This window comes from Corapipo altera, unplaced genomic scaffold (genome assembly GCF_003945725.1).
Source record: "Corapipo altera isolate COAL_440 unplaced genomic scaffold, ASM394572v1 55, whole genome shotgun sequence".
Classification (NCBI taxonomy): domain Eukaryota; kingdom Metazoa; phylum Chordata; class Aves; order Passeriformes; family Pipridae; genus Corapipo; species Corapipo altera.
The window spans coordinates 7860912-7872244 of NW_020884882.1; the positions used below are offsets into that span (position 1 = coordinate 7860912).

The window sequence follows — 11333 nt, forward strand, 5'->3', positions numbered from 1 at the left end:
GGGGATGAATAAAAGAGAAAATTGCAATTTCCTTGAAGGGGATGAGGCTTGATCATTGTAACTACTGCCTCCCTTTTTAATAATGGTGAGAATGTGCAGACATTTGTGTAATTTCTCTGCTGAGCAGCACCTCTGCTTACTCAGTAGATTACTTACTGATTTAGGCTTGCAATAGCAACACCAAACCCACTTCCTGTAGAGCATGGATGTGCTCTGCAGGCCTCCCAGGCCTACACAGTTAGCAGAAGTTATGAAACTTCATGGAGAAAACACAATACAAAGTACTAAGACATTTGGAAGCCTTAAACAGGGGTGTAACTTCAACCACTATTTAGTCAATGCTAAGGGAAAATAGGATTGTGATGGCCTTAGAACCTCATTATTTTTGAGATAGCTTTTAGTTTGTTAATAATCAAGAGGAGATTGCTTTATAAAGAAAATAAACAATTTTGATTTAATTTGAAGAACTCCCTTAAAATATTATTTCTGTGCACACTGAGCCCACGTGATATCATTTTAAGCCCTATACTTGTGTTCAACATTCATTTAGCTTTCATTACTGACACAATTTCAAATGCCAGAGGATGTACAAAACCTACTGGGTGATTTGCAAAATCTTCCGGTGTTGGAAAATTTTCTAATGATGAAATACTTTATTAATTGCTTCTATTTTATCTGATTTCTGGCTATTGCCACAGGAATCCTGAGGGCTTTGCAACAAGGAAGATCTGCACTCCTTAAATCATAATTTCTGGGATTATGCTAAAGCACCATGTAAAAACAAGTATTCATTATTATTCAGAGAATTCAAAGATATCTAAGTGAGAAAACCAAGGAATTCACCTCTAGGCTGTTTACTAATAAAATCCCCAAATATTTATGTAGAATTTGATTAGCTACTCAGTTGGTGTGATCCTGGGAAAGAAAGTCCAAGGTCTGCTTAACCTGGAGCTTTTTCTCCAATACACTTCCAACTGAATTGGGAATGGCTTTAGTAGTGTTTCTGCTAAAAGTATTCCCAATGCTTTTGATGTTGAGCTTTTACTCACTGGCTGTTGTGTGTCCTTGGCTGTAGCAATAACGCAGCAACTTTTGCTCATTTCCCTCATATTCTCAGAACAATTCAGGTTTTGGTCCATGCCCAGAGAATCATAAAACCGTGGACCATAACTTTGGGGACATGTTTCTACAAGCACTGGTGATGAAATTACTCCTGGAATATTGCAGTTATTTAAAACATCACCTTGCTGGAAAGTATTGGCGGACTGAAAGGAAGAGAAAACATCAGAAGACTTGAGGCTCACGCATAACAAAAGAAGAATAGCTTTTGAACCAAAAGACAAGTGGCGATTTTGATGAGCACAAACAAGAAGGTCAGTGTGGATGTTTATACAGAAACATGGGAAAAATCTCATTTACCTCACAGATGAGTCAAGGGGTGTAGTTCCCATACATTTATTCCCTGTTTACAAAGAAAATGCCCAGCCTGGGCTTAAGCATTCCCCATCTGTAAGCACTGGGTCTGTTGTGGGTACCTGCCTCACAGCCAGTCACACTGCTGGAATCAGTTTTCTGATATTCAAAGGGCAAAATATTAGAGTCTGTGCAGTCTGCAGGGGCCCAGCACAGGCAAGGAGACAGCTGTCTTGTGGGATGCTGGAGGTCTGCAGAGATCTCCATGGCTTCTCTTCCATCTCTGATTTCTGCCCTGCCAGCCTTGGAGTGCATCACTGTTTATTACCCAGAGGGGACAGCTGAATTCCTTCTGCAGCAACAGTATTTTTTTCTGATGCCAATGCTATGACCTTTATTCATGAAAAACAAAGTACAAATGGGGAAAGCAGGGTGGAACGCTGTCAGAAATGTGATGTAAACAGCTACGAAGACGTGGCTGTGCTCCTCCAAAGCCATTTCCCATCAGGTAAGAATCAGAGCAACAGGCATTGCAAACACAGCAGAGATCCTATCTGATATTTTGTTAAGCTAATTGCCTATACCTAACAGCAAGGTACAATAAAATTTGCCAAATCGAACTTTTGTCAGATTAGAAAACAACATCACCAACAATAGCTTCCAAAGGATTTATGGGAACAAATTCCCATTCCAGGTACCTGCTGACATTTTAAAAAAGTCAGCCTTTTTTTCTAGCATTCATGAAAGTAACATGAACAATTCACAAGAGAAGAGCTCCCATTTTGTTATGGAAACAGTCTCTGCAGTGCCCTTGAAAATTTATCCCGAGGCAAGTTTGAAATAATTCATGCTTTTGCTCTTGCAAAAATATCTTCCTGTTTGGAGCAAACAGCTGTTTTGCTGGTGGAGGACAGAAGAAATATGACCTGGATTTAAATCTGTATCTTACTGGGAGAACTGGGAGCTTAGCCTCCCAGTAGGGAAGTGAAAGTCAGGCAGCAGCGACAATTGCAAAGTGCCAAGAGCTCTGGAGTGGCATGAATTCAGCTTGAGGGGAAACCTGAGTTAACGCCAGGTGGAGTGGACATGTGGCAGTGTCTGCTGCTCCAGCTAGAGAGGGTGCCTACGTCCTGAGCTCCAGCAGGCCAGTGGATGTGCCTGCATAGATGTCATACCCCTCTCCACATGGCTTCACGGGACCTCTGGAGGATATGGATGGAAAAGCTCCCAGGAGTCCACCACACCCTCCACTGTGTGCCTCTGCTCTAGGATTTATTCGACTCTGCCATCAAGCAATCCCAAGCCCTCGCTCTGGCTGTTGCTACAGCCCAGCCTGGCCATGCAGCTCCTCTGACAGCTCCCCCAGCCCTGATGGCCCCCCACCACACTCCCTATGGGGCAACACGGACCAAGACTCTTTGTCAGTGCTGTGGACATCCCAAATCCACTTTGGCTGCGCCACAGGCTGGTGGGATGTGCTTCCCAAGGAAATGTGGTAGTCTGTGAGCAACTTTTCACACTTCTCTCCATGAACTTACTGAGCCTGACAGGCAAACTTGCAGGAGTAAAAATAAGGAAACTTGAGGACTTTGGCTGACACAGACAGTAAGAGAAAATGGCTTAGTGCTACAGGCAGCCTGTGACCAACAATTCACAAAATATTAACTATTTGTGGCCCATTTAATAATCACCAAGTGTTAAGATTGGGCTTTGAGACAAATCAGAGCTGACTAGCATTCAGCAAACAGATTTAGAGGCACAAATCTGGATTTCTTGTGCTTTGTGCTGAGCCTGTTCCATAGGGAATTGGGTAATGCCACATGCCCACATGTGAGGCGTGGCTGGTGGTTCACTGTCTTAACTCATGGGACCAGTAGTGGGTACCTGGCAGGGAAAACACGCCCATTACAGGGGCAGTCCCAGCTGAATGTGTAGCTGCCATGCTGGAAGGATCCTGGTGTGATCCACTGTGTTGGTGGAGCTCAGCAAGGCAAACACCCCCATCATTACTGCTCTGTGTTTTGTTTGACATAATAACTGCAGGGCTACTGTGCACCCCACAGCACTGAGCCCGAGGTAGCTGAGAGAGCTCCGGGTAGCTTGGGGAAGACCTTACAAGCTCACACTGTGTATTGCTTTATATTAATGCAACTCAGTGTTTACATGCTATTTTTCTTAGGTGGGCATTTTAAATTAACTGTTAGCAGATTTTATTAATTGCACGTGAAGGGAAGATCAGACATAATTTTTTTTAGGGAACAGTAAATAGCTCGTGACTTTCAGAAGGCAAGATACTTCTAAAACCAGTTGGAACCCAAACACAAAGTGGTGGCTGCTCTTGAGTCCTGGGCTGTGTTCATCAGTCCTGTCAATTCTCCTTAATTCTGGTTGCACTTATACGGAGGAGAGACTCTACGGAGGGATGCTGGGCCTTCCAGGTGAAGGTGGGGAATGCAATGTGTACGTGTGTGCATTGGCCAGGCAGAGGGAGGTTGCCAGTGCATGGGGTTTGGGGTATTTTTGTCTCCATAGTATTTGTGTCTGCTTGCTCCAGAGCTGTGTAGCTCTGGAGGGGCGCTGCCTTACAGCTCTGTCCCTCGCTGCCAGCCCCTGCAGCCACAGGCACCACACCAAAGGCTTGGAAAAGGTCAGGGAAGAAATTCTCCTCCCTCCAGCTTCTATTCTTCCTCAATGGGTTGGTCTTTCAGGAGGTGGGAGGAAACACCTTGTAAAAATACCATTGTCAAGGCTGCCTCTAAACAACACATCAGATTTGCACACTGTTAGCACATAGAGACAGGCAAGAAAACCCCCTAAAATTCTGCCTTTCCTCATAATACCACCACGTGAGTCACCCTGGCCTCAGGCCAGGCCAGGAGCTCCTTGCCCAGGAAGCAGCCGGGTAAACTTTCCAAAACCTGCGTCTGCTTAGGCTGGGAGATGAGCGTCAGGTATCCCGAAAGAGAAGTGCAGGGATGCCATAGTGAATATCGCTGAATTTATTTTAGGTAGTGGAGATTCCGGCTGAAATATCACTTGAGAGCATGCCAAAGGCCCAGAAAAGGTAACTGCTCAGGAGGCTCAAGGTCACCCAAGCCTGGCCTCTCCTCAGTGGCATCGCTGCCTTACGGAGCAACGGTGCTGCCACTGAGGTGGAAGCCAAGGCATCCTCCTCGGGGCACGCGGGCAATGCTTTGGTGTTTGTGCCCAGGCCGTGCCGGAGGACGGCGGGCTCAGACGTGCCGGGAGCGGTCGGAGCCGCCACACGTGGGTAGCACAGCAGATGCTGCTGCGTCACTCGGCCGGGTGAAAGTGCTGCTCCCGGTGCCGGCTCTGCCTCCCCACCACCAGATGCAAGCGATTTGTTTTGCGTTTGGACTGGCAGTCCGGAAAACCGAAGCGCTCTGTTTTTAAGTTTATATTATATGTTTGCTTTTCAGTTCTGTTAATTAAAGTCAGATAACTGGATGAGCAGTTACTGGATAGCTTGCAGGGTTTGTTTGAAATTTCTTATTTTTTTCTATGCGCTCATTTGAAGCCCTTTCTCTGCTTGCAGTGCATTAATTCACCTAGCTAGAAATTCTATCTGTCTGAACTTGTACAAACATGCATTTGGGAGTGGTTTTGTTTCTTACAATATTTTCTCTTACTTTTTGCCTACACCTACCGATGTAATTTGTCAGACTAAACCAGGTAATTTAAAATCATTTTTTATACACTCTTCATAACTGTTTCACCATCACTTTGAGAAGGAAGGCAGCAGAGGGACCCATAAGCAAATAGAAAGAAATATGAGCATGTATGAATTCACTCAAGTGATCACTCTTCTTCCTCTCTGGTGAGTTTAATCCATCAGCTTTTCTGGATCCATCACTTAAGTCAAGAGGGTTCGCCTGCCTCAGTAAGCTCACCACCATATATTTTTGGACTATTTTCCACTGTGATGCCCACTGTCACTTGGGATGTGGTCAGGCGAAGCCTGCCCAGGTCGATGACTAGCTCCAAATGGAAATGAAAGTGGTTCTTCATGGCAGCCTTAGATTCTGAGGACCTTTTACTGCTTTCAGAGTGAGTCTGCCACAACTTCTTCCCCATCTCCCAGCCTACATCTCCTATGGCTTCCCAGCTTTCATGTAGGACCTGTGTAACCATTTTTACTTTGCAGGAGCTGTTCTGCTCATGAGGCCAAAGAAATCTCTGCAGGCCATGCAGCAGCAGAATACTTATCTGCAGCATGGTGGGTATGTAATTAGCAGGGAAAGAGGCATATTCAACATGTGCATCATCTCCAAGCACACTTCATGCTACTGGAATACTGCTAACAGAGGACTTGGTCCACTGAGGGAACATCACTTAAACTACCCAGACCTGAAGCTTTGCTTTCAGGACTGTAAACATCACGTGTGGACATATGCAAGGATGTGCTAACATAAAGCAGCATTTCCTCTGGTCCACAGACAAAGCTCTGAGTAGCTCAACAAAGCACATACCTGCTTCTTTCATGCACGAGTGAACATCACCTGAACTCAGCAGTGCCTTTCTGTATAAATCCCAACTGTTATGCATTGTTCAAATAATGACTCCAGAATTGGATACAACAAGATGACTTTTTTTTTTTTTTTTTTTTTTTTTTTTTTTTTTTTTTTTTTTTTTTTGCAGCAAGTACATTTAGAGTCTTAGCCTTTTGGGGGCTTATATCTTGCTTATTAAAACTATCAATTGCCTTTTTTTGGAAAATTGAACTCGTGATAAAGAGGAACTTTATGTGTCAAATTCTGATGCAGAAGTTCTGGTATGCTTTTGTAAAATACAGAAGTGGAAAAATGCAGGTTCTATGGTAGAAAATTGTTTTCTTCTGTGTTTTACTAACATATTTTATATGACTGGGCCAGCAAAGAACAATGCCAACATAAAAAAAAAATCCATTACGTGTTGATCTTGTCACATTTTGGCAAATTTAGACAGGTACTGCAAGATTTTATAAGACATGTTATGTAATAGTTCAGGCAAAAAATGATTAAAAAAGATGAGGTAGCATACATCTAGTCCTAGGTACTTAGATTAAAAATAAAAAAAAAAACAATTGGGAAGTGCAATAACTGGATTTGCTAATGCCACATGAAATAAAAAGATGAGCACATATTTGGATTTTTGCACAGCGCAAGTGCCGCAGAATTTTCCTTAGGGAACAACCCTCTATTGGCAAAGTGTGGTCAAACAGAACAAACAAATCTTTTCTGTCTTTAATTGTTGTGATTCTGTTTAAAAGTTAGAAGACGTCAATTTTAGTGTGTGGAATGCAATTGTGAAAGAAAATGGGTTTCCTGAATTTTCAGTGATTGACTAAAATCCACACACATACTGGTTATTTTAATTTAAGGGAAAAGGATTTGGTTTCTTTATCCTGTTACATAACACTGGATCTATTCTCCCTTGAACACACAAGTATGTTTATCATTAATCTTAAAGAGAAACAGTTGTCCTTCAAAATCCCTTCTGAATTTTTGTCTATTTTTTTTAAAGTTAGATCCCAAATGACTGGATATGAATTGATGATGAAAGCACATTGTTTATTTTTTTAATTAGATTACTTTAACCTCATTTATGCATAGTTCTTTTACTGTTCTTCCCAATAGCAACAGTGAAGAAAAAAACATTGCTTTAGAGTGACTTCCAAAATGCAAAACATACGGTTTGTACAGCATCCAGCAGGAGACAGAGTACCTGTTATTGCTTTTTTAGCTCACTTTTATGAAACTGGCTGGCTTTCAGTTTGGAGACATTCTTTAATAATACATACATTTTTCATTCCATAGTGCATTCCTTCCAAGGATTTTAAATTGCTCGGGAGCTCTTGAAAATCCCGGTGAAAACCTTTGGATATATGAGAGGGTTTTATTTCCAGGTAGCTGACTGTCAATTAACTTGAGACACTCGCATTTTTCAAAAGCCAGCAGGACCACTTTGGTTCCAGGCTGTTTGGTTCCTCTGTGTTTGCCTCTCACTTTGGGAATCCGCCCCCGTAAAACATCAGGCATTTCCAAACTCAACTGGTGTTCAGAAAGGACCAGCTCCAGCCTCTCAGACTTGCTGAGTGCTTCAAGTTAATATGTAATTAGCTTGATGTAAGGGAAGGACCAGTGCAGGCAATCCCATAATGGCTAGGCAGTCTCAAATATAAGCAAAATAGGCCACCCAGAGCATTAAAATGAGAGAATTTAATGCCAGTTGGCTACTTTTCAAGAAGACCTGTGGGTTTTAATTGTCTTTATGTTTGACTTGTAAACTGGGTGCAGGGCTCCATCACTGGCAGGTTCACATGATGGGGAGTGCACCAAAAACACAGGTCATGTTTTGATTTCTGTTTGATATTTTATTTATATATGATTTATATGGATAAACTGAGAAAAATTAACTGTCCAGGTCATAATTTCATGTAAAATAAACACAGACTAAAACTACAGCAACTTAGTGGATTGGGTGGATTAGTGAGATATTCTGGTATGTAACAACAACGGCAACAATTTATTCCCCAATTTAGTAATGCTTAAAATCTGCAATCCAGAGTCACTCCATGATATGCAAATCCCTTACAAAATCTGCCTTCCTTTTTTGAGCTCAGGATCCTCTGCTAAAAAGGTTGACCCCATAGAGCTTTGTATAGGAAATTCATGTCTAGAGAATCATTAATGCAAAGGACTTATTCAGACCATCTTTGCCATTTTTGCTTATACAATCCTTTGCAGACAATGCTGTCCATTTGTCTCCTAGCTTTCTGCTGGACTTCATGCCTGGATGAATTTTGCCGTTTTAACTTGAATGTTTATATGTAAAATCTCCCCAGTCCCTGCAAAACCTCCTCCTTGTCCTTGCCCTATCTTGGTCCTGACTCCATGAAACATCATGTTCCCTTTAGCAGCCACACAGTGAAAACAAGCTGTTCTCCTGAAAAGTGAAGAAATATTAAATCTGTTTCAATTTAAAAATGAATGAGAATTTGCTGACGAGCATATTTTAGATCCTGGTGTGATATCCCTCCCTCTGCCTTACCTGATAGAAACCTGACCTGGCTCTGCCATACTCCTGTGCTAATATTCATCCATCTGCGAAATCTGGCACTCACATCCCTGCCCCTCGAGACCTCTTTAACCGGGTGCAAATACAGCGAATCTCTCCTGACTTTCGTGCCATCTCAGTAGATTTCCACACGTTGTAGCCAAGCTGGGGATTTGGCCCAGTGTCTTTTTTAAACCCTGTGACCCAGACGTGGAGATTAAAAAAGAGTTATGTTATCGGATTAAACAGATACAAGAGGCACTCGCTGTATCAGCACCTGACACCTTAAAACTCTAGAAAGTAGATCAGCATGGTAATGGCAAAAATAGTCTCTGAGAAAGAGGGAAAATGCAGAGGAAGGTGATGACTAACTTGTGCCTTGGGCTGGGGTGCAAAAACCTGCTGCTCTGGTTGGTCACCAAAGCAGCCACATGGATAGGGTATTCAGCTTCTTAATACTGGATACACTTGAGGTCTGGTACACAAGTCATTTGAAGTACACCTACCTGTAACCAGAGTGATTTTGGACTGTCTTAGTTTAGGTTTGGGTTAATGTCTTCAGAGTGGGGTTTTTAAGGGGTTAGGCTTGATTGCGCTATGAATGGCATCAGCACCCACCGAAGTCAATAGATACGCAGAAGCAAAAATTCTAACAGATTAAATCCAGACCTACATGAAAAGGACAGTAATTTCAGGCACCATTTGTACGCTTAATATTATACACATGCTTATGCTTTGTAATTCGGGCTCCAACTTGTGATTTCAGTTACATAAGAGAGTGGAGGAGCCAAAGGCATTAGTGCTGCCATACACTGCTGCAGCTGAAGGCAGAGTTCCCCCAAATATTCATCAGGCACATTCTCAGAAGTTGTGCTGTCTCATAATGAAATAGGAAACAGCCATGTGCATATTTATGACACAAAAGGACTAATTATTATTATTATTCCACTTAGTTCCAGGTACTGTGTACATGCCTCTGACTTCAAAACAGCTTTGGCTGCTGGTTTTTTACCCCAAATATATTTTTTTTTAAACACAGAGAGCAACCATGTGCTTTGTGTGTCTGACTTTTAATGAGTGAGGAGCAACAGAACAGAGAAAGCCAGAGACAAAATACAGGCTTTGATTCCCCTAGAGAACTTGAGCAAAATATTCCACTGCTGTCACTGGTACAGCTGTGCTGGCAGGATCCTTCATACAGACGAGGCTCCAGCCGCTACTTGCATTTCACCGATGTGACTGCTTGTTCCTAATCTGCATCAAGGCATCCTCACTGCAACCAAACAAGTGGCTGCACCAGTGAGAAACGTTTTGCTTCATTCCCTAATGTAGCCAGAGCTTGCCTGTGTTTGTAGTCCCTCGTGGAGTCTCACAAAATGTGAGCTGCCTTCTGAAGGATGCCTACGAATTGAAGCTGCAGTACACAAGAAAGCTGAATCAGAAGACGTAGGTGGCAGCATGGACTACATCGTTACAAGTTTAAACCAGGCTGTTTAGTGGAGATATGACATCAATTAGCTGCATATATCCTATACTTCTATCTCTTTTTCAGCTAAAAACCTACTCACTTTGGAAATCTGCTCAGATACTGGAAAATCACATGGGCACTGCAGTCAGGGCAAATTGGATGTGTGACTGTGACACAGTGTGTTTGGCATCCTGTACTGCCAGCAAGGAGTGTGCAGAAGGGGTGCAGCTTTTGCAAGAACCAGCTAAGGAAATCAGCCTTTCCTAGAGACCTCCCTGGAGGCTGCTGTGATGGAATTTGTTCCCCCGGAAGCCTGTGCATAGGCAACGGGCTCCAGAGGTGGGTTCCCAATGACTGCTGTCCTAGTCTGTGGTGTAGGAAGGTAGCATCTTGTATCCGGGAAAGCCTGAAGAGCAGAGCTGTGGGGACTGTTCACTCTGGTGCATCTCTGCTGTTCCCGGTGTCGTTAGCGCCGCGGGACTTCTGCGAAACACAGATGGCCCAAAATATCCTTTCACCACTACTCTGCTCCCACAATGCAAATGGTATTTTGGAGTACAGAAGATCTTACTAAGTCTTCAGCAGGGGTTATATCAAAATTCCTCACGACTCTGTGTGCTGCTGTACCCTTTCATTAAGAGAACCAGAGGGGATGCAGGTAGGAGAGCGAGGACATATTTGAGTCATATACCCGTTCGCCTGCAGGGGAAAAGCACCAGCTTTCGGTTCAGTGAAACCTAATGCAAGACAAAACGTTGCCCTGCTCATTTTCCCTGCCGATCGCCCCGGCCGTACTTTCTTCTCCAGCTGCGACTGGGACTGCCCGGTGTCGGGGACTGCGCTTTTGGGAGGCAGCAGAGCAGAGCAAGGAGATCCCGGCCGCCCAGGCACCTGCCAGGCCACGCTCCCGTGCTGCTTTCTCCAGCAGCACACGGCTGCCGAGACCAAACGCCTCCAAAGCCTGGCAGGGCGTCACCGGGTCCAGAGTACAGTTTCTCGGGAAGAAAAGTGGCCGCGAAAGATCAGAGCCAGGGCCCGGGCGCAGCGACGGGCAGAGCTGGTGACAGCGCCGTGGGATGCTTTGACTGCGAGAAGGGCGCTCTTTGTGTGAAGATAAAAAATAACGATTAAAAAGAACGCACGAAAATAAAAAATAGCGAGAGGAGAGCGACGGCTGGGAGCCCTCGTTCCGCTCCCTCCCCGCCGCGGGACGCGGGCCGGCCCCGGGCCAGTCCCGCTCCCACTGCCCGCGGCAGCCGCGGGGGAGGGCGGGCGGCCCGGGGCGGCCCCCCCGGGTGGCGGCGGCCGCTGCCCCGCACCCGCCCACCCCTCCCCGCCGCCCCCCGCGGGGCCCCCCACCACCGGCGCCCCGCGCCGCGCTGCGGGCTTGGCCCCC

General features: G+C 44.6%; 1 protein-coding gene across 1 annotated transcript in view; it reads left to right on the top strand.

Annotated features, from left to right (window-relative positions):
• SLC6A6 (solute carrier family 6 member 6) overlaps nt 1-11333 on the top strand; it is an 87249-nt gene that overhangs the window by 24521 nt on the left and 51395 nt on the right. The gene's annotated exons all lie outside the window — the stretch shown is intronic.